This window comes from Dermacentor albipictus, unplaced genomic scaffold, assembly GCF_038994185.2.
Source record: "Dermacentor albipictus isolate Rhodes 1998 colony unplaced genomic scaffold, USDA_Dalb.pri_finalv2 scaffold_11, whole genome shotgun sequence".
Classification (NCBI taxonomy): domain Eukaryota; kingdom Metazoa; phylum Arthropoda; class Arachnida; order Ixodida; family Ixodidae; genus Dermacentor; species Dermacentor albipictus.
The window spans coordinates 9632917-9655267 of NW_027225565.1; the positions used below are offsets into that span (position 1 = coordinate 9632917).

The 22351-nt window shown below is 46.3% G+C and overlaps 1 long non-coding RNA gene across 1 annotated transcript in view; it reads right to left on the bottom strand.

The window, feature by feature from the left end:
* Nucleotides 1-13664: 13664 nt before the first annotated feature.
* Nucleotides 13665-22351, bottom strand: part of LOC139051324 (uncharacterized) — a 342324-nt gene continuing 333637 nt past the window's right edge. The window contains exons 2-3 of the long non-coding RNA XR_011509331.1: nucleotides 14135-14287; nucleotides 13665-14052 (exon numbers count right to left, since the gene is read on the bottom strand). This is a non-coding gene — a long non-coding RNA (uncharacterized lncRNA). The remainder of the gene's footprint in view (nucleotides 14053-14134; nucleotides 14288-22351) is intronic.

Genomic DNA, 22351 nt, shown 5'->3' on the forward strand with positions numbered 1-22351 from the left:
AGTGGCTGCCTTTGGAGGCGTGCAGCATGGTAGGCTATAGTGCTCGGTGCCGCAGTGCCGGACGTACGCAACGGAGCCCGGTTTCAGCCTCATGCTATGTTCACACTACGGTCGTAACGCGCGTAACAGCTCTTTTGGCGTATCGAACGTAACGGCTGTAAAACACGTTACGGCAGTTAAGCCGGCACCTCTGTTCACATTTACTGCTGCTTAAATTACGGCTTTTACAACAGGCCAATCAAATTTGGAGCTGCAGAATCGACGTCACCAGCGGTCCAATATGGCTCCTGCCAACATGCGAGCGCTGGCCGAGATCGAAGAAATTCACGCTCAAAACAAACTTATAGTCATGTATTCAATCGCCCAAAGACAACGAAGGCGACGCAGAAGGGTTTGGGTGCGGCAAGTATTTCTCGACAGGGCCGTGGACGGCGATTTTCACAACCTTATCGCCAAGCTCCGAGTTGGTGACGCTGCGATGTTTTATAACATCATGCGCATGTCGCCCCAGCAGCTCCGCTTCCTTGAAAACCTAGTGAGACCACTCATCGAAGTTCGGAGCACGCATCTGCGGCCATCGATTTCCTCGGCGGATAAACCAGATGAACTGAAAACAGTCTCGCAAGGCGCACTGCAAAAATTTTCACGAACACAGCCAATCGTGCGCACGGAATGGCGGAATGGCACTTCCCGCGCCCGGAGCTGTCTGCAGACGGAATGACGGAAGTGTCGTCACCGGTTGTTGAAAGACGAAAGCTTATCGATCATTGGCTGTGTCGCAACGGTCGTAACATAACAGTCGTAACATAACAGTCGTAAATGTTGCCGACCCTTTAACACTCTCACCCACGATTTTTGCGAGAATTGCGCACGTTGGTACCTTTACGTTCGCAGTCTGAACTAGACGCATACGCTTGTTGCGCTTCCGCTTACGTATGTTACGAAAAATCGGCGCCTTACGAACGTAGTCTGAACATAGCATCATTCAGACGTAGTCGCAGGACAAAAAGCTGCGTGAAGCTTGGCTCGCGAAACTTAGAAACCGCAAACAGCCATTGGCTACAATTCGAGTATGCAGCAAGCACATGCGCCAGGAAGATTCCTGCTACGGCGCCGGGACTACGATGTTCGGTGAGTAGAAGAAAACGCCCACTCAGACGCTCGTCCGCTCCTCTGCCCGCGTAATGTCATGACGCTTTGTTTGGTCTATGAACTTCTTGATGCAAGATTCTGCCAAGTTCACTGGAACGGTAAAGAATCGATAAGAAGCACATTAAGGAAAAGCATGGCACATGGTCATGTTTGTGTTATGAATTAATGCACTGGATTGCGAAGAGGAAGCAGCGGGAAATCGCAGGTTGAGATGACCGATAAATATACAGTGCGACGCAACTTGAGAAATTATATTGAAACGTTGAAGAATTTAGAAGAAAAAAAGAAAGATTGACTCATCGCGACGGCACATCACAATCGCCGTAGGCGTCGAAGTCTCTATAACGAAATTATTTTTGAACAGCCCTGATAGCGTCCACGCAACAATGGTTGCATATGTACTGTCAAACACTCAGTTTCAGCGACCTAAATAAAGCTCACGGCACGGTGCGAAAACGCGCTCGCAGCGAAAGCCAAATATTGTGTGCAGACATACATGCAGACGCGCAGTCGGTCGCTGCGAACCCGCGCGATCATTGAGGCTTCATTCTGTTATGCTCCATTTATTTATGCGGACAACCCACTCTACGAACATATTTCACTTATGCTATCTTCGGCTGGTCGCTTCCATCCCCCGAAGCAGAGTCGGGCAGATCCGGCGTTCCTCGAGCTCAGAGGTAGAGGACGAGCGCGCAAGCCAAACGTGCGACTCGCTCTCGGAGGAGGCAATGGCAGATGCTAAACCACGTGACTACTACCAACGGCCGATGTTTCGCTTATCGAAAGCTCCCGGCGCTGCCGGGAAAACCGGCGGACGCGCCGGCGGGACGAGCATTCGTCGCAGTGGCCTAGGTTGCCTAGGTTACGGTGGGCCGTCGCCAACAGCAGCGACGCGGCTCTGCGATGACGTTTCAATTTCGACGACTGCTCCGACGACAGGGCTCGGAGCGCCTCAGAGCGCTCGAAGGTGGAGGAGAGCAATCGAGAAGAACCAGCCGAACGCAGGGCGGGCACCCTCTTTCAACCAGCCGAAGACAATGCCGCTCGCGAGAGCGCTCCAGAGCGCTCAGAAACGACCAGTCGAAGATGGCAATAGTCTGCTGTCAGCGTTTGCCTACCCTTCACGCAAGAAGCCGGTTCGGGAGACTCCATCGCGGCAACCGCGCGCAGTGGTGCTCACTGTACGTATTCGGTAATGAGATAGCGTCTGTAAACGATTCTGTGCTTTCAGTTTGCCCAATAATATTATTTCGACAGTAAAAAAACTTCCCTCGCTTTGAGAGTACTTACAGAAATGTCCAGGAGGGCTGCCGCGTGGTGTTTTTACTGAGCTCCGTAAGTCAAACCTATGAGGAGCGCGCGGCGTGATCCCTCATACTACGCAAGGGAGCCGCTTCCGTCTGATGGCGACTCCGTAAGTCCTCGCCCCCAATAGGGACCGTAATTTTACTACGGTCATTCGCACGGAGAGAGCGTAACACCAGCGGTGGTCGCGACCGGCTCCCTCTCCCAGCGGCGGTGCTAGCAAGCGAGGGCTTTTCGTGCGTCGGGGAGGGTTTCGGAATGAACGCAGTAGTGTTGCTGGCCGCTTGGATGACGCGGGAAAAAAAGCTTTTGCGCTGTTATGCGATTCCTTACTAATCTGCCAATGACGGCTGATAGTGTGCGAGGGGCAAATTGCGTGCGGGGGTCTATGTATTCTCAAATGCGCCATTTGTTTTTCCCCACCCACATACTCCGAATACATTCACGTTAGTATGTAGGAGCGGAAAATATTTGCAAGACTTCGTCGTGTGTCGGAGATGCACTATACTTCAGAATTTGCGGGTTATATCCATCTTTATCGTTTTGTGAGTTGGGTTCAAAGCATTGAACGAGTCGCCTGTTATTGTCAGCGCTTGCTTTCGTCTGTGCATTTCACCGCCGTGAAGCAAGACGTAGCATGATTCGCCCACAGAAATTTGCTGCAACCGCTCGCGCATTTAGATTTAGGTGCACGTTAGAGAACCCCAGGTGGTTAAACTTAATCTAGAGCCCCGCACTACGGCGTGCCTCGTAATTATCTGATGTTTTTGACACATACACCCAATTTTCTTTTTGCCGCCATTGCCACACTAACGCTTCGTCGTGCTAAATCACCAACTGTAATGGGGGTCACTTTGTCATTTTACTTTGCAATGTTGAACCCCGTTTGCTGACAGGAGCCAGTGTTGGGCGTATTGACACGCATCAGGGCACAAGCGAAATCATTTAAAATTGTTATGCAAGAGTATAGAGGGAAACATTTTAAGCTTGTCAATGTATCTGGTGTTGGCTTTGTCGACAGACGGGCAAACATAACTCTCAGGATTAAGTATGCCAGTTCAAACGCAAATATTCAAGTTGAAGTACCACTGAAATGTGCTAACGCACAATGAATGTTTCAGCTAAGACGCAGCAATCAGCAACAAAATTTTTTCTCCTTATTTTTTTTTTTGTGGATTAAAGAAAATACTTGTGTTCTGCTGCGGGAGTTTGCGTGCCATTAGCTGCTTCGGGCCGCATTCTCAAGGGGGAATGGAGTGAGAAATTGTGAGGCAAGCGTGAAATAATAAATTATTCAGGTCTTTAATTGTGTATTAGTATAAGTAGTTGGCATGACTAAAAAACAATAGTGAGTAAAATTTTAATTACATCGAGCACAGAAATACTAGTCACATTTCCGGATGTCTGCTTACGGCATGTTCCCTTTATTTTGTTAAATATATTCCTTCATGAATACCTTACATGGGCTCCTTTCAGGAAGCCTTAGGGTCAGGGAGAAATATGGTTGCATCAATCAGGCAAAAAGAAAAAAAAAGGCATCACGTAACAAAAGCATAATTCGCTGAACGCAATAGCATGTAACATCTATATGAAAAGAGGAAAATGTACGCAGGGGAAGATACCAACAATTACTACACGAACATCATTGTATTACAGAGTAGGTTTATAAACACGAAAATTGCCATATCAATTGCTGAATAACCGCAATACAAAATGCAAAAGAAAGAAAAAAAGAAAGAAAGAAAGAAAGAAAGAAAGGAAGAAAGAAAGGAAGAAAAAACGAGAAACAGAGTTCACAGTTAAGCTCTGCCATCCACCATAAACTACCAGTTCACCGACAATGGGTGGTGGGTGAACACGCTCATGATTTGTTTAAAAAAATAAACTAATAAACATGAATACAGTGTACAGATACTACCAAATTAACGAATAACAATATAAAAGGTACGGGAAAAAAATAAAGGCACAAAAGGACTAAACGGTTGAGACGGCAAAATGTTCGAGGCAGAGCAAGAGCTTGAACTGAAAAATTGTTTGGAACGTATCCTGCGAAAATCTTCCGCAATGCCTGAAAAGAGAGGCAATGCGCACGTTGAGATCTCGCGCGGTGCGCCTTATACAGCCACCTTCACACCCGCCAGATGAATGGTTGGATGGATGCTATGAGCGTCTCCTTTGGAACGGGGTGGTGCGTTGCGCCACCAAGCTCTTGTTACTATATTACCTAATTTCCTGCCTATGTTAAAGGAGAGAAAAAGCCATGATGAATTCCCATAACCAAACTTTCTGAACCTCTATAGTGAACTTTGTTTTTGCACGCCTCCGTTGTTTGTCGCATCCCTACTTTTCTTACTAATCTCTATTGAGGACATGTTTACTTTCCCCCTGCTCTCGCTGAACCCAAGGGCTTCAAGGAGGCCAGAGGTGCCCAAATTGACCGCTGAACAGATATCTTCACGTTCTACTAAAATACGCTCCATCGTTTCCCTGGCTTTGCTGCAGCAAGCACATGCTTCTTCTTCCTTGTGTCTCGCTTTATATATGCGTGTTCTAAGGCATGCTGATCTCGCTTGGAAAAGTAAAGAGCTTCGCTTGAGTTATCCTAAATTTTTTCTTTCCAGATTTCATTTTTTCCCGTCTTAAGTAGTTACTCATGGCCGGTTTCTTTTCCGTTGCCGGCACCCATGCAATTATCTCAGCCTCTCTGATTTTCCGCTTGACTTTCTTCGTTGCCATGCTGCTCATCATACAGTTCGCATACTTGCTGGTAAGCTTCCTAGTTATTTTCCTACACTATGAATCAATCTTTTTCGTGTACAAATACCTGAACACTGTCCCAGCTCATTTGCTTTCTTCCATGTAGCTGAGCCGTTCTTCATACTCAATTTTACTGCGAGCTTCCCTCACTTCAATACTAGTCCAGCCCATATCACGCTGCACAGCTTCATTTGTAGTCTTCCCGAGAGCGCCCAATGCGAGGCGTCCCGCTGACCTTTGGTTGCCACCGAGTCTTGATTTTACCTCTGATTTCAAGCAAACAACCGCATTTCCAAGTGTAAGTCCTGGAACCATTACACCTTTCTACATACTCATGAGCATCTTGTACGTATTGTATCCCCATTTCTCTCTGTGTTTCATTATGGCCGCCATTTCCCTTCCCTTTCGCTATTATTTTTTCTTGTGTCTCCAGATATCTATTGCCTTCGTTTATCCATATACAAAGGTATGTATATTCTTTCGCGCAAGATATTTCATGCCAGAGCCCTCAGCTAACAGTGCCACCTCGGGGCAGCCGGTTGCGCCTACCGGATCACACTTTTTCGCTGGGGAGCGTGCCAAATGGGACGGCCGGAGCCGAAGCTGCGAGCGCGCGCAATCTCTGAGGCCATGCTAATGTGGTATAGTCGCAGCGCTCCATGTTCTCTACATTCAGGTTCAAAAGCTTTGCTCAAACTGTATGTGCCATCTAACACTAGCCAAGCTGTTTAGAGAAAAACAATTTTAAAAATACACGGTGCAAGATACCATAATAAGACTTATGATATTAGGTTTTCAGGTCTGACGATCGAACACCGTAGTTGTTAAAAGCGTATCTTCAATCATGTTTTTTATAAATCATTTTTTTTTATTTCAAAAGCTTGACTAACGTTAGCTGGGACACCCTACAGCTTCCAATCCTCACTGCGCATTTAAAGGACTCGCTTCTATGCAGACATCACCCTGTAAACAGACCCAGAATAACGATGAGCTGACAACGCGGCACGTGAGGGACGTGTACTGGCAGTAACATAAAAAGTAATTTAGTTCTGTATAGAAAATGCTTTACGAAATATTGACTTTAGTTGGTTTCATATGCACGGAAGATTTGTACCCATACGTTGTTATTCCAACCACATTATTCAAGAGTTCGGCAGCATGTTACACTCCTGTAAGACGTGAAGGCGAAACCCTGCTGGGCACCCTTGATAATGCATTAAGTTACACGATCAAAGGGGTCAGACTTCTTGCAAGACATAACGAGCCGCAGTGTGAAGTAAACGTGCGGCAAGCCGTTGTCTGCGAGTTTCGGTCTCCTCTCTGCGTGGCCATCTCGCATCGTCGCGTTGCTGCTTTCGCAGTTTATTTATTTATTTGTGAGACCCTCAAGGCACATAGTTGTACATTGCAGAGGGGAGGGGCGAGACTACATTGCAAGAGTAAAAATACAGGATTAGTTCTAGGAATTCACAGTGCAGGGAACGAAATAGAGATGAAAAACTAGTAATTTATACATAACAATCGAGAAAAGACAATTACCTAATATGAAAATACAGAAAGAGTACACTTTACCAAGCATACAATGTCGACGAATAAGTACGTAATTATGCCATTTACTACCATACATTATTGCATGTTGATAGTGCATTCTTAAAACGAGTGGGGTCACTGATGCTTAATAATGGTATCGGTGGAGTATTCCAGTCTATTGGAGTCCCAGGAAGGAATTATTGTGAGCACGCGACGGTTTTATGACGCGGTACGCTAACTTTATTTACGTGATCACGATGAGCTGAATAATAGGGCGCAGGGTGGATCCAAAGGGGGCGAAGAGATGCGTTGTGGAAGTAGATTTTATGAAAAAGGGAAATGCGTGATTCCTTTCTGCGAAGAGATAGTAATGGGATTTGAAGGGTACTCTTCATTAATGTAACACTAGTAGTGCGATCGTAGTTAAATAGGATGAAGCGAACAGAGCGACTTTGTACTTATTCGATTTCGTTAAATAATGTGATCTGATAAGGAACCCAGACGGACGAGGCATATTCCAATGGGGGACGTGCGTAAGTTGTGTACAACAGCCGTTTTAATGAAGCAGGCGCAAGCGAAAAAATTATCTTCAAGTACCCCAAGGAGCGGTTAACTTTTGATATTAGATATTGTACATGCTACTTTCAAGAAATATCGCTAGTTATATGAATGCCAAGATAACGGTAGCATGTAACGGATTGAAGGGGGCAGTCATTGAGGGCGCAGGTAGGGCAAGTTGTGTTAGAACGATAAATCCGCATAGATTTGCATTTGTTAATGTTAAGCTCCACGCACCAAGTGAGGCACCAGTTAGATATGTTACTTAAATCAGATTGAAGGGTAGTTATATCAGAGGCATTAGTTATTTTTCGATATATAACACAGTTGTCAGCGAATAAACAAATTTGTGAGGAAATTTTATCAGGTAAATAGTTAATATATATTAAAAATAAAAGAGGACCAACGACAGACCCTTGTGGAAGGCCGGATTCAACTGGAGCCGCGTTAAATGTGCAGTCATTAGTTACAAAAAATTGGGAACGAGACGAAAGGAACGATTGGATTCAGCTAAGTGCTCCCGCTTCAATGTTTATTGCGCTTAGTTTGTGTAGTAGCAATACATGTTTAACCTTGTCAAAAGCTTTCGGAAAAAAATATGCAATCAGTCAGGAAACTGTTATCAAGATATACAGGTAAGTCATCAGTAAATGTTAGCAGCTGAGTCTCACAAGAAAAGTATTTGCGAAAGCCATGTTGACTGTTAGAGCAAAAATTTTCTTCAAGAAAGTTGACAAGGTTCGAAAATATAATGTGCGCCATTATTTTGCACGGTACTGAGGTAATCGATATGGGCCTGTAGTTAAAAGTATCCAGAGTTTCGCCAGATTTGTGGATCGGAATAATCTTTGCTGTTTTCCAGTCATGAAGCAAGGATGAAGACAGGTACGACTGTGAAAAAATGCCCTGTATGATGATAGAGAAATACTCACCAGTATTTTTGAAAAACTTTGTCCTGATGAAATTTCGCAAGAAGACGTAAGCTTGAGAGTGTCTGTTATACTTTTTTACGCCAGTAGAGTTAAAAATTATGGGATCCAGAGGTAAAAAAAGTGCAGCATGAGAGTCTTGGAAGTTCGTTATCATGTCCTGAAGGTGTGAAAGCTTTTATAAACACACTATTTAGAATCATAGCGCAGTGCTGCCGAGATGTAGGCTCACCGCAAGACGTGCTAAGTGGTAACATTTTCGATTCACTAGGCCTTACTACATTCCAAACCTTTTTGGATTACATATAAGCATGTTCAGAAGCGTACTATAGAAAAAAGAAAATTTAGTATTCTTTATCGCAGATGAGTAGGCCAAAACAGCTCCTTTGTAAGGAGACCATTTTAGCCAGGCTTTGCATCCGCTTATTAGTGCGAAAAAGACGTTTTTTTCCTGTTAGATTGGCGTTTCACAGATTTAGTATACCACGAAGCATTGTTATTCGCAAAAACGCGCCTCTTCAGGATAAACTTGTTGACAAGATCGTGAATTTTTTCTTTGAATATATTTCAGTTATTATCCAGTGAGCGCTCAGCAACTTTAGGCAGGTAATTGTCAAGAAAAAGAGCAAGTTCGCAGTTGATAGCGGTGAAGTTGCCGTTTTTATAATCACGAATGGTTTTAATACTGTTTTGGGACGGCATAATTGCCAGGCTAATAGAAAAAATGCAAGACGTTGTGATTGCTCAAGCCGGTGAGTGTGTAACCTTAGGTGTGATATCTGTTGATGACGTTAAATCAATATCTAAAAGAGATGATGTGGTGTTCGTGACGCGTGTAGGGGAACTAACAACCTGAACCAAGTTGAAATCAGCACATATCTCCACAAAAAGCTTCGATTCTGCGGAATTTGTATTTAATAAAGGACACGTGCCAGAACATGAAATCTTGGGGAAGTTAAAATCGCCCATAAATAAAAATGGTGCGCCGGGGAAGCGAACACTTATCTGGCATAAACAAGCGTACATGCTATCGCAAAAAGTCGGGGCCAATGATGGTGCTCGGTAAAAAACACCGATCACAACCTTTTTGAAGTGTACAGAAGCGCAGCACCATACATATTCAATGTTACATGATATGGGCTACAGGGAAACAGTCAAAGCATTCATTAACAACAACTAAAACACCACCACCTAGGGTGTTAGCGCGATCGGTACGGTAAACATTATACTTTTTATTACAGCGGAATAACTCAGAGTTTGTTACTTTACTCATCAACCACGTTTCGGTTAATGCAATTATGTCAGCGTAGTCGGCTTCTTCGGCTTCGGCTCGGCTTATTTTAGACGCTTAGCTGCGGCTTCGTGCACTCGTATAGCGGGGTAAGACTCGCGCCAGCGACGTTTCTTTCGACTTTACGTCGCATCCTCTCAGCAGGGGAAAGCAGCGCTCACGGTCGAACGCCTTGCTCCCGCCGCTTCGCACGTTGCCCCTCATTTCTCGCTTGGCGAGCATTGTCTCGGCCGTAGCGTACTTCCGAGGTGGGTATGCAGTGCTTCACTGATCGTTCAGATGCTTGTTTTGAGCTTGTTCTTTATTGAAATGTACGCTGTTCTGTGTGTTGTATTGGCGATTTCAATGAATGTATGAGCCATTGCATTTTTGCTTTCTTACGGGGGTATGAACCATTGCTAATGATGACAATTTTTGTGCCACTCGACTAGACGCCGCTTAAGTGCGTATGAGCCATTGCAACGAGCCACTTAAGCCTTAATAAAGCATCAGCCTTCAAACGACGATTTGAATTCCGCCTCTTCTCGCGCCAGCTTTCGAGCCAGCTTCCTCTCCTCAAATAGCAGAGAAGACAGACAATATTCATTCTTATGGCAACAGTGGCGAGCCGGTAATGGCTCTACTTTTGCGCAGAAATCGCTCAGAGAAGCACTTGAACAACGCTGTTACCTGGCACGCCATCTGAAGCGCCATACCTTAATGACCATGAAAGCAGCAGTAGATGTTGATAAATCGTTTTTGAACGACCCTATCGAGGATAAAACACAAATATAGCCGGGTCAATTTCTGAGCGCTTCTATTTCTTATGTCACGTTGCCCAATATTGTAAAGCACAGGCTATCTTTGGGATCAAAATCAGGTACAGAAAAGCAAGGGAACTTCAAAGAAATGTACGGACCGCGCAACGAGCGATGGAACAGGAAATTGTAGGCTTCAAGTTATGAGATAGAAAGTCAATAATATTGATCTACACTACCAACGCAGGCAAACTCTGTTTTGGTTGAGATTGAGGGAAACTGAAGTTGCAGTACGGGCACCGATGGAAAGGAAATACAGTAAAAGGCAACAAATGATGTGATGGGGTGATAGAACTATGCAATTTGAAAGAATTAAACAGGTTCGGTAGAGTAAAGGAATGGGGGCGATTATGATGAGAAAACTAACATTTAACCAGAATATTTCCAAAACCCCTTAGCGCATTAAAGGGTGAGCATATATTGACACCTTTCTTTCGTAACGAGGTGAGTTTTTCTTTTCTTCCCGTATGGTTACATGTCGTTGCGAAGCCTCCGCCGAGAAGTACTACACAGCGACGCGTCTTGGGAAGTGCGCAATATGGCACGTGCAATTGTCTGTCTTTTTCCGGCGACGACCGCTTTTCACCGGCTAACAAATGTTGAACGTTATCGCTCAGCGCAAGACGCACCTGCACATACCAGGACATTCTCGATTCTTATAGCCGATTCTATATGCTGTCTATGTTGTCACAAAACCTTTTGTAATAAGGCTACATGCGTGGCACAAATAATTCTGTGCATATTGAAACTTGTGCGACCCCAGCAATTACGTTGGAATGTTCGATGAATAAATTACAAATAACCGACGAGTCTGACACGCAGATCAGATTTCCACAATCGCCGACTATGCTGGCCGTTATCGTTCTGTTTTGAGTGTCCCTTGCTTTTCTGTGTGCAAATTCACCAGATGAGGAACTAGTTTCATGATTCACAGTTATTTGTTATTGTGTTCTTCACTGTCACCACAACGTTACATCTGGCGGAGGTGCTTCACTGTCTACCGAAAGTCCCCTGCAAGCTGTGAAGCTCTGCAAGCCCAAGCCGCGAAGACAACTCCTACGTCGCCACGGACAAGCGAGCTGTAGCCACAGACTGCAACAATTACCGCCAGAGTATGGGCTTCTGCCGGAGAAGACCAAGAAGATCATGACCCAGACTACAGCCACAATGACAACCTCGGTGTCCCCTGCAGTGATCGTGATGCAGCAACCCAGGAAGTCATCGACCATTCGCGGATCGTCGTTCAAACACCCAGAAAGTTGGTTGGAGACAGACGAGAGGGTCACGACGTTGAGCAACTAGAGCTCGGAGGACAAGTTGCGACATGTATACTTCTCCTTGGAAGACACCGCGAGGACCTGGCTCGAGAATCGAGAGTCGACCCTAACGACATGGAGCCTTTTTCTCAACAGCTTCCTGCAAACCTTTACGAGCATCGTGCGCAAGGAAAGGGTAGAGGCTCTGCCAGAATCCCGAGTCCAGCTGCCGAATGAGAACATTGCTAACTGTTCCGCCACGTTGACCCGAATATTTCTTATGAGAAGAAAGTGCGTTTCCTCATGCGGGGTGTGAAGCAAGAACTGTTCGCCGGATAAATTCGCAACTCGCCTAAGAAAGTTACGCAATATTCAACGGAAGCAATGGCCATCGAGAAGATGTTGGAAATGCGCACTCGGCAATATAGCGCGAAGTGCTCGGCGGTTAACCGCCGAAGTAAGAAGTCCAAGCGCATGGTTCCGACGAGTTGTGAGAGACCATCAAGGTCGTTGTGCCCGAAAAACTCCGAAAGATGTTCGCAGCGTCGAAACCCCATGTTGCTTCTATTTCTGACATTGTCCGCCAAGAGGCCGAGCCTACTCTATGAGCTCCAAAACTGCAGCGTGTACCACCGCAGCCTCAGCCGGAGGTAACGAGCTACGCCGCTGCCGCCTGTCGTGACGTCCCTCCTCTGCGCTAGCGCCAGGGCCCGGTAACGCCGCAGTTCTGTCGCCAGCCACTGCTGCCGCCGCCACCCCGTCTACCGGTCAACCCGCGCAACGCCCCGAAGAAGACAGACCTGTGGCGCGCTCCTGGCCATCGCCCACTCTGCTATCACTGCTGAGAAGCGGACCGCGTGGTGGTGATCCTGATGGTGGTGGTGTCGCAGCAAGTGGGGTTTGCGTGGCATACATAACCGGCCATTGTTCCGCCTGAGCCTCCCGTGAGCTGCGATCAGGGGTGTCACTAGATGTCGAAGAACCCGATGTCTCACATGAAGATAATCGGCAGTCGTTGCACTGTCTTGCTGATTGCCGTGGGCCCTCCGTGGAAAACGTCTGCATAGGTCCTATGTGAAAGACCATTATTTTGCAGGCTGTCGACCATCGCTTTTCTTTGTGTCGAACAATGGGCATAGCCAAATGAAATGTTAGATGTCACCGATATCACCACAGAAGACACAGATAGGGGAAGCGCGTCGTCCACTCCTGAATAACCAAGCCCCCGCAGGGGCGTCTGCGTCAGCAGGCGTTTGGTGTGTTGCGACACCACGGACCCGAGCACACGAGGGTTGGACCCTCCCGCGTGTAGTCGTGCGCGGCTTAGCCGTGTCCAGGGAAAGGGGGATCCTGGAGGTTGAGCCGATGCTGGGTGATCGGACCTTTAAGGCCCCCCGGCGGAGGCAACACACCTCTTTGGCCTCTGCTTCACGTAGACGGCACCCCCGGACTGACCCACCCAGGGGAAATCGGTAGTCGCCTCTTCCTATCTCTCTCTTCTCAAACTTTCGTCTTTATCTCTCACTTTTTTACCTTTCCTGTCTTCTTCTCTCTTCCAGTTACTTCCTTTCTCCACGGCGGCAAGGGTTAACCTTGTGTGGATATCCTACCTTGGGTACACCATATTTGGTTATAGTGACGGCGTACGGCTGGCGTCGTGCAGGCTTGGACACAAGCCCTGCCGCGTCTCCTCGTTGGGCTCCGTGGTGGGCGGTCGGCGCTGTTGCCGAACACACACACTTTCCTATGGCAGCTCAAATCTCTGTTGTCCATGATCGGCGTCTCAAAAGATGCCGCACCGAAGTACCATTTCAATTCTCCTTTCGAAGCAACGCCCCATCTTTCCCCAAATACTATGTAGTTCACAGTGAAAGTAATACACCTATTAGAAAGCTTTCTCCATTCCTCGTCGCCAAATGCCTGAAAGATAAAATCGGACAGACATACAAAGCCTCCAAAATGTCTAGCGGGGACCTCCTCCTAGAATTAAATAGTAAAGACCAAGCAGATAAGCTGTCTGAACTTTCCAGTATTGGCGAGGCGACAGTGACTGTTTCAGCCCACAGAACACTCAATACAAGTAGGGGAGTAATATCTGAAGAAGACTTTATTGGCTTAAGTGACGAGGAACTGCTGGAAGGTTTCCAGGAACAAAATGTGACAAAGGTGCAAAGAATAGTAATCCGTAGAAACGACCAAGAAATCCCCACCAAACATGTCATACTTACATTTGGTACAAGCGTAATGCCTACCTCTCTGGATGCAGGGTACGTGAAAGTAAACGTCAGACCATATATCCCGAACCCAAGACGGTGTTTCAAGTGTCAAAGGTTCGGACATGCTTCACATGCATGCCGAGGCCAAACAACCTGTGCTAAATGCAGCTCAACTGATCATCAATCTGAAAACTGCACTTCTTCCCCACATTGTACTAACTGCAAAGGAGACCATCCAGCCTACTCGCGGTCTTGCCCATGCTGGAAAAAAGAAAAAGAAGTAATAGCACTAACTGTCAAAGAAAAAATATCGTTCTTTGAAGCCCGAAAAAGACTGTCGTACCTTCCGCGACGCAGTTATGCCGATGTGTCGCAGGCGGGGGCAGCGTCACAGAGGCTTCCGGAGTCCTCCGAGTCCACGCGCAGTGGTGCCGCAGTGACTCCTCCCGCCCCCGTGGTGGAAGCAGTCAGTACTGCTCTGCCCTCTTCAGCGGCCCTGCAGACACCAGTCCCGCAGGGTCCTAAGATCAAGCGAACTCCAAGGCCCGAGACACGTGTCTCGGCGCCAAACTCTCGGTCCTCCAGCGCCTCAGAGAGAGCAATGGAGGTCGAAACAAAAACCCCGGTGTCCTCGACACCGAAGGACAAGCGCTCCCTCGAGCGCGGTAAGAGGGATAAAATCCCAATAACAACTCAAAATAAGAAGGCGATAACCTAAGGGTTATCGCTCTGTTTGTATCTGCCTTCTTCAGATCCATGTCACCTAACATCTTTCTTATCTCCCATTCACTCATTAATATCAATTTTTGCCTTTCAATTTCATAATGGCTTTCATGATCCACTGGAATTGTAGAGGTCTCATTCATAACTTAGGTGACATAAAAGACCTTTTAATAAACTTCTCTCCTGTGGCCCTGTGCTTACAGGAAACCAACCTAGGCGAAAAACACAAGAACTTTTTGAAAGGTTTCACTGTTGTACGGCGCGACCGTACTCAGACGAACCGGCTGTCAGGTGGTGTAGCCATTGTTCTGCCAGTTGGTATACCAGCCAGAGAAATTCCCATTAACACTCACATAAAAGCCGTTGCTGTCACCGTTTTAGCTCACAAAACCATCACCATTTGTTCAATGTACATTCCGCCACATTCACATTTTACCGTAAGAGACCTAGAGATAATTTTAGAGCAGCTACCTGAACCATTTTTAATAGGTGGTGATTTTAATTCACATAGCACGTTATGGGGTAGTAAAACTACTGACACCAGGGGCCAAACACTTGAAGATTTTATTCTAACCAACGACATATGCCTATTAAACTCTGGTGCGGCAACTTACTGTTGCCCAAGCACAGGAGCTATGAGCTGCCTAGATCTGTCACTGTGCTGTCCATCACTTTTTACAGATTTTAAATGGGATGTCGTTGACAACCCCTAAGGAAGTGATCACCTTCCTGTAAAAATTAACTTATCATCCCCACCACAAATCATCCCAAGCAAACCACGTCGTTGGAAGCTACACTTAGCAAACTGGGCACTGTTTCAAGAACAGGCCAGCCTGGAAAAAGTTTTTTCAAAGAATTTAAATGTCGACGATCAAAACGAATTATTCACAACCTGTATTATTAATGCCGCGCGGCTAGCTATTCCTCAGTCCTAAGGAGTGGTTCGACGTAATCATAAAATCTGGTACACGCAAGAATGTAAGGAAGCAAAAAAGAAACAAAACAAAGCGTGGGGCATATTCCGTAGATACCCAACCCATGATAATCTTGTAAATTTTAAAAAAGCGAAAGCCAACGCACGCCGCATCCGTCGAGACGCTGAGAAAACTTCCTGGAAGAACTACATATCATCTATTAACAGCTCAACCACATCCAAAAAAATGTGGGAACCAGTCCATAAATTAAATGGCAGCTTCTCCCCTTTCACAATCCCGTTATTAACAGCTCCCGGCACACAAACAAGTATAGGGGAACAGGCAGACATACTAGGGGAACATTTTTCTCATGTTTCAAGTTCCTCACACTACACTCCATCATTCCTGAAGCACAAACATACAACCGAAAAACAAAAACTTCCTACAAGTGGCTCTACAAACGAGCCCTATAATGCATTAATAACATTTCACGAAATCCAAAAAGTACTGTCGGCAGGTAAACAGACGGCACCCGGCCCTGATGAAATACATTATGAAATGCTCGCTCACCTCTCAGACGCTGCTGTAAAAGCACTTCTGCAATTCTTCAATAAAATATGGGTATCGGGTAAAATTCCGGAGGCTTGGAAAAAAGCCGTGATTGTACCGTTCCTGAAACCTGCAAAACCACCAACCACACCTAGTAGTTATAGGCCTATAGCCCTCAAAAGTTGCCTGGCAAAATCATTCGAAAGTATCCTGAACGTTAGGCTGACGTTCACTCTTCAGTCACGTGAACTCCTTGACATCCACCAGTGAGGATTTAAAAAAACGTGTTCAACGACTGATCATCTCGTCCGCCTAGAAAATACAGTGCGAGAAGCATTCGTACACAAGCAACACTGCTTAGCAGTCTTTTTCGATATCGATAAGGCTTACGATACCACCTGGAGGTACGGTATTCTTCGCGACCTAGCAGAACTTGGTATTCGCGGTAGGATGCTGAACTGTTTGAAAGATTTCATCTCCGACCGTTCATTTCATTTACGCCTTGGTACAACTCTGTCGAAGAAATTCGTCCAGGAGAATGGAGTACCGCAGGGCTGTATTTTAAGTACGACACTTTTCATAGTAAAAATGAACTCCATAGCAAAAATAATTCCTAGGTCCATTATGTATTCTGTATATGTTGATGACCTTCAAATAGCATGCACATCCTCCAGCTTACCAACATGCGAGAGACAGATACAACTCACACTGAACAAACTCGCGATTTGGGCAGAAAAAAACGGGTTTAAATTTTCACCCCAGAAAACAGTTGCTGTCTTCTTTTCACTCAAAAGAGGCCTACAGGTTGACCCCACCCTGCACCTAAATGAAACCGTACTTCCAGTAAAGAATGAACACACATTTTTAGGCATAATTTTTGACAAAAAGCTCACATTCCTACCACACATAACCACCCTGAAAAAGAAAGCTTCCCAGTCACTAAATATACTCAAAGTACTGTCTTATAAACATTGGGGTTCTGACAGAACATGTCTTCTACACATTTATCGTTACTTAGTGCGTTCCTCCTTAGATTATGGCTGCATAGTGTATGGCTCAGCAAGACCGACATACCTTAAAAAATTAGACCCAGTACATAACTCAGGCTTGCGTATTTCATGTGGTGCATACCGTACGTCTCCTATAACCAGTCTTTACGTAGAAACAAACGAACCCCCACTAGAAACTAGAAGAGCCGCTCTAACCTGTGCATATATTCTCAAGATACAATCTCTACCAAAACACATTTGCTACCCACTTGTAACAAAATGCCTTTCCCGAGTACTTTTTAACAACAAACCACAAACTACAAGACCACTGCTCATGCGATTTGAAGAGATGTGTCGGAATCTTGGCATAGCGGACACATTACCTGGCATTACCCACAGACAAAATCCACTACCCCCATGGTTCACCTTTCCCACAGTTTGCGATCTCACTTTAACACAGTTTCGTAAAGCACAAACGCTGCCACAACACATAATTCAGGAATTCCTTGCACTAGAAGAAAAATACAGCAGCTTCACAAACTTTTATACTGATGGTTCGAAAACAAATGAACATGTTGGTAGCGCAGTTGTACAGGGGAACTGGGAAGAAACAATAAGACTTCCGCAGTGCACATCCATTTTCACTGCTGAATGTTATGCCATTTCTATAGCCATAGACAAAATAATAAAGGAGAACCTCGCAAATAGTATCATATACACAGACTCCCTAAGTGCACTCACAGCTCTTCATGCCAGAAATGCAGTAACACCATTAATAGGAGACATTATACACAATTTATTAAAAGCCACCACACAAGGACTGAACATTAAATTATGCTGGGTTCCGAGCCACGTCGGAATTAGTGGCAATGAGAGAGCAGACGCATGTGCGGCACAGGCCCGGCACAAAAAAATCACAAAAGTAAAGGTACCTCCTAACGACTGCATGAAGTTAATACATTATAAACTAAGGCAAAAATGGCAGTCTGCTTGGGACAATGAAGTAAACAACAAATTACACCTTTTAAAACCCGTGTTAGGCGAATGGAAAACTTGCACACACCAGGAACGTTTCAAAGAAGGGATTCTGTGCCGTCTTCGCATAGGACACACACACCTAACACACAACTTCATTCTAACAAAGCAAGACAAACCCCAATGTGAACTATGTGGAGACGAACTAACAGTAAACCATATCCTATTTTCATGCAGAAAACTTGAACCATTGAGGAAAACGCTTTTTACCATATTTTACAAAGAACACATCCCTTTTCACCCAGCTTTGATTTTAGGAGAAGATGCGCTTGTTGATGTATCATGTGTTTTTAGCTTTTTAAAAGAAGGAGGAGTTCTCATAAAACTTTAAAACTTCACAGAGCGTTAAACTACACAATACAGAACACCTCATCCACCTTCTCATCCCTGAGAAGAAGGCCGAGGTCTTTAGCTAATTTGTTGGGACTTTCCGGGCTCTTGCCCAGGTGAGGTGTCCCAACTTATTGAAAGAATCCATACCTAGTGTTTGGCGCATGATAGACTAAGCTGTTTATGTGCCATTAACCCCAACTCAACTCAACTCAACTTGAATAACCAAGCCGTTCGCGGGGTCAGTTTTGATGCGGTACAACAGCGTTGCTTCTTCGTAAGTCCATGGGTCACGCCGGCTTGGTGTGGAGTCTGGTGGCTCGCCTTAAAATGATTGCGGATTGCATCCTTAGGAGAAGGAGGAGGAAATAGAGAGAGAATGCAGCGATGTTAACCAAAAATGCGTCTGGTTGGCCACCCTACTCTGGGGGACGGGAAAGCAGGAAAAGAAAGATAAGAATATATTTGGCACTCTCACTTTTTGGACGCATGTCAGTGCCAGGCGTGCAAGAAAACAGCTTTCTCATTTGCTTCAATTCCTATGTGGGATGGGATCCACTCAAATTTTACGTTAAATCCTTTGCTCACTAGATATTTAATCAGTGCCAGAGATTGCCTTGTAAACTTCTCTCGAGGTGGGCCATCGTGTAAGCGTGGTAATGCTGGCTTTCAGTCTGTCAGCACCATGATGTCTCGTGCAGAATAGGCATGCATTTTTCGCAAAGCAATGGTAATTGCGCCGCTTTCTACTGTTGAAGACGAAATTACGCGATCCAGGCGACCAGTCCATGAAACATTAAGTGGGAGTATGCAGAATGCCGCTGCGCAGCTATCTGTTTGAGCACACATCGACCCATCTGTGTACACTAGTAGGTGGCTTTGAAACCCTATGCTCAAGTGGTCCAGCACAAAAAACTTTGCTTCGGCGCTTGAAATGGTACGCTTCACCAGTGGGTGGGCTACACTGAGGCAGCGCGTAACATCCGAAAAAGACCATGGCGGGTAGAGGCGACTCCGTTTAGGCCATTTCAATCCTAAATATTGGGAGGTGTTCAGCGCCGCATGGAAATGGGAGCGAGTTCTTGCTCTTAGCCGCCGGAGAAGTGCCGTGCCTGCGTTTGACTCGCCCAGCCTTAATAGCTGCGTCATATAGAAGTTTTCTATCTTCCTTGTTTTCCAACGTTGCCATTGCCAGCCTTCCAGAAGCACTGAAAGTAGGTTAGATGGCAGTTACAATGGCCGTTACTCAGATTAAATCTGCATTTGGATCTCATGGTACCAACATAAACGTTTGGCCCGGATAGCCTATAGGATGGATGGATGGAAACAACTTTATTCTGAATCCGGCAAATTTGACGACCCGGGCTCAGGTCTCCCATGAAGGGACTTCGAGGCCTTGCCTCGTCGCTGCCTCTCGGGCTTGCTGGACAGCCCACTCTTGTGTCTTGAGGTTGGAGCTGCGCAGAGCGGCAGCCCACTTCGACGCAAGAGCCTCCGGAGCTACTGCCATTGCAGCTGATGTAACCCGACACCCCCACAACATGTGTGACAGCGTCGCTCTAGTTTCCTTACATAATTTGCAAAGAGCAGTCGGGTATTGCGCGGGGAAAATGTGCTGCAATCGCACCGGACTGGGGAATGTTTGTGATTGCAATTGCGACGTTTCAGCATGGGGTGAGGTGGGGGCAGCAACCGCCTGCCTAGCTGGTAGTGCTTGGTGATGTCATTGTACCTGACCAGGCGTTCTCGCGTGTTTTGAGCCAGCAGTTCCGAACTCGAAGAGGCGGTCTCCGATTCTGCGCGGCGGGTCAGTTCTCGCGCAGAGCGGTGTGCTACCTCGTTCAAGTTAATGAGGCCCTCATCGGTGGGGGTGGCGACTTGCGCTGGAAACCATATGATGGCGGTGTTATCGAAGTACTGTCGACCAGCTTTCCTTAGAATCTGGAGAGCTTCGGAGGAAATGCGCCCCCGCGCGTAGTTGCAAACGGCGGATTGTGAGTCGCTAAAAACTACCTCGCAGAGGGGGTTGGTAAGCGCAAGCGCAATCGCTACCTCTTCTGCTGTTTCGGGGTATTCCGTTGCGACACTACATGCGTGCGTAGCCTATAGGATGCAATCTCCATCGTCGAACGCCACTTATCGACGTTTGACCTATCTTTATCAGCGGAAAAATCTGCCTTCATGTTTATCTTGGGAGTGAGGCGGAAATCAACACGCCTGGCTCTGAATATTAGGGGCGATCCAATTCGTCGTGCAACTAGTGTTCGATTCCTGGGCGTCACCATTGACAACAAGCTACTATGGTAACGCGCGGTAGAAAGCGTTGTGGCTACATCAGTGCAAAGATCCAATGCACTTTGTTGCATGAAAGGTGTACGTTGGGGAAACAATCCTATGTCATGGCTTAAACTGAACGCTGCCCTGATAACAAACCGCCTTCTCTATCAGCTGCCACTGATATCACCATCACCGAGTCAATTTGAGCGCTTGAAGGCAGTGTACAGAAAGGGACTTCGCTTGGCGATGAGAGTTCTACCGGTGGTGGCAAATAAGAATGTTAGTAAAGAAGCAGAGTCTCTTCCACTCCGCCTTTCGGCATCTCAGGCCCTGCTGACGGGCCATGTCTATCGCTGATGCCCCTACCGTCATAAGGGACCACGAGGCTCCGCCGTCAACACGCCGCGCCAGCAGGAAAGTGAACGACCACGAGACATCACTATCTGGCAGCAGTTGAGCGGAGACCTCGACGACATTCCCGTGGACTGAATGGAACGATCCCCTTCGGAACGGGCTGGTGGGTCGCGCCACCAAGCCCTCCTTATTATACTGCCTAATCTCCTACCAAGGTTAAAGAAGAAAAAGAAAACCCACGACGAATTCCCATAACCAAATTTCCTAACTCCCTATTGTGAACTTTGTTTTTGTACGTCTCCGTTTTTTTGTCATTTCCCTACTTTTATTCCACCAATCTTCCAATCGCCTCCTACTAATCTCTACTGCGGACGGTTCGCCGTCACCGGGACGCTACCTACCGCCGCAGCGCCGACCTAAAACTAAAAGCAGCGAACGATGGAGCCTTGCACACAGACACACACGCGCACACAAAGACACGCTGGGAATCTAAACGTTAACTGGCTTACTTAACGTTTAACGGATGGTCTACAGCCACCTTAAAACGTGAGCGAATTCTAGTTGAACAGGAGAACAGGGAACGTTCCAAAACATGACAAAGAAGTCACTACTAAGCTCTTGTCCTGGCGATAGTTTTTATTCATTTCGTTACTTGATTGAATAGCTTTATAGAATCATCCGGGAAATCAAATGCTAATAAACCGGGTGCATTTCTGAAGACTGCCAAAAATTTCAAAAAATGCACCACTCAAGATAAAAATACAATTTGTTTTTCGAAGAGAGATTGTTGAGCAAAGCGTTGGTTCGGGCTAATTGGTAATCCGCAGTTTAAGCGTAGAATTTACAGAAACCATAATTAGACACGAATGGGACTGGCGCTAGATTGTTGAGAATGGCGGACGTCAGAAAACGGGTTGTCTTCTAATTTTCTGCCTAACTATATAAACTCACTTATTATCCGATATATTTACCCGCCGGGGCTGCTTAGCGGCTATGGTGTTGGTCTGCTAAGCACGAGGTTGCGGGATCGAATCCCGGCCACGGCGGCCGCATTTCAATGGGGGCAAAATGCGAAAACGCCCGTGAACTTAGATTTAGGTGCACGTTAAAGAACCCCAGGTGGTCGAAATTTCCCGAGTCCCCCCCCCCCCCCCCTACGGCGTGTCTCATAATCAGAAAGTGGTTTTGGCCCGTAAAACCCCATAATTTTTTGTCTATATATTTAACAGACTTATGTGGCTACTGCAAATTGTGTCTGTAGCAACTGACGAGGTGGTCTGATACCTGTCCTGCTGCTATGCCCCACAGGACGAGGAAGTTTTTCGCTTATCCGCTGGAAAACTGAAGGGGGGCGCTTGCGGAACGCAGGTACAAGAAACGTCAGCTGTT